Source organism: Dendrobium catenatum, unplaced genomic scaffold, assembly GCF_001605985.2.
Source record: "Dendrobium catenatum unplaced genomic scaffold, ASM160598v2 fragScaff_scaffold_1089, whole genome shotgun sequence".
Taxonomy (NCBI): Eukaryota; Viridiplantae; Streptophyta; class Magnoliopsida; order Asparagales; family Orchidaceae; genus Dendrobium; species Dendrobium catenatum.
In genome coordinates this window covers 1852596-1854464 of record NW_021319551.1, presented here as the reverse complement: position 1 = coordinate 1854464, position 1869 = coordinate 1852596, and positions in this window count along the sequence as shown.

Here is a 1869-nt window from a genome sequence, read left to right as displayed (position 1 = left end):
ACATTCTCAAATAATTTTTATTCATTTATATATTTAACATCTAATTTTTATTTTAAATTTTAAAAATATTAATTTAAATTCAATATTTTTTTATACATATATTTCAATATGATTAAAATAAAATAAAACATTCTATAAAAAATAAAAAACTAATATACTATTAGAGATAGAAATATGTAATAATTATATGATATGTATGAGAATCCCCCATAATCGATAAACCCTTTCTAAGTATCATTGACGCACCAAATAGTTTTTGTCCACAACAGAATTATGGTTGATCTCTTCATTTATTCTTTTGTTAGAGAACTATCTCTCTCTCTCTCTCTCTCTCTCTCTCTCTCTCTCTCTCCACCCAACGGCCTAGTTGTAGCAGTATTGGATTGTTGAGGTGCCACCTCCTTTCGCATTCGACCATTAGCATCAGCAATCAATGGAAAACCACAACACATTCTTCCAACGTCATCTGCACTTCAAGCATAATTGAGTCATCAACATCGGTTATTCTCCAAGACTGGTTTGGCAACAAGGGATTTTAACTTTAGTGGGATTTAGTAAAATCTGATGTTTTAAATCCTCAATAACTGATTTGATATGACAAATGCTAAATCCGGAGAAATTGTTTAGTAAAATATTTTAGGATTATATAACAACTTTAGGATTTAATGTGAAGAAGATAATATATAAATTTCAAATAATTTACATTTACAACGTAAAAATCAACATGAAATTCATTCAATATAACTAAAAAAATCAATAAATTAAAGAACAACATGACAAATAAATATTATTAGTTACTTTATTTTTAAAAATATTAAGTATTTCACTAATAATTATCTAATGATTTATTTGCATTAGTGAAAATTAAAACTAATCTAATGACAATTATAGTACTAATAGTATTAATAATCAATAAATAAATATTAATTAAACTAAATTTAATGATAATATACTACTAATTATTCAATTAAATTAAATTTAAGACTTATTTAATTATACTTACTAAGAAAACTATGTAATTATTTAATTAATCTACTGCTTTTCTCGATCTCATTCATTCATTTTTATTTACCTGTGTCTGTTTTATAGGGTTTGATATTCTTAGACTTCTCATGTTTTATGCTTTTGAATTGAAGCCTAGGGGTTATTGGTAAAAAGTAAGGATTTATCTTTTTGTAGAATTTAATAATCATGTAAATAGCAGGATTATAATAAATCTCGTGCATGTAAATCAAGGAAAACTTTTTGGATAAATAGGTTGTTAAATCCTTTTTAAAATCCATAAACAAAATATTTGCCAACATAATTCAAGATTTAAGACGTTGGTTCATTTAAAAATTAAATTTAATGTGTTATGAATATAAAACATATTACAGTATATGTTACTTATTAGTATTTATATAATTATAGTTAAAAATTTATAATTATAAATAACATTAATTAGAAATTAGCCTTAATATTAAATTATTAATTATAATATTATTATAAATTACTCTGTATATGCTGTTAACTAATTAAGTATTTGATATTCTAATTATATTAATAAGTATCTAATTAATTAGTTATTTTTTAAATAACTAATAATCCTACTAATAATTTCATTAATTTTTAAATATTATTTAATTAGTTTAATTATTAATAGATCAACATTTTAAAGGATTTTTAATTTAATTTAGTCTTCATTATATCATTTGTTTATTTAAAATATTATTAATTATCTCATATAATCATTTAATTAATTAATAAAATTAAGTAATTTAATTATTATTTAATAATATATATTAATTATTATGATTTGAAATTTTCTTAATCCTATATATTTTTGAAATAACTAATTACTAACTGATAATTCTACTTATAATATATTAT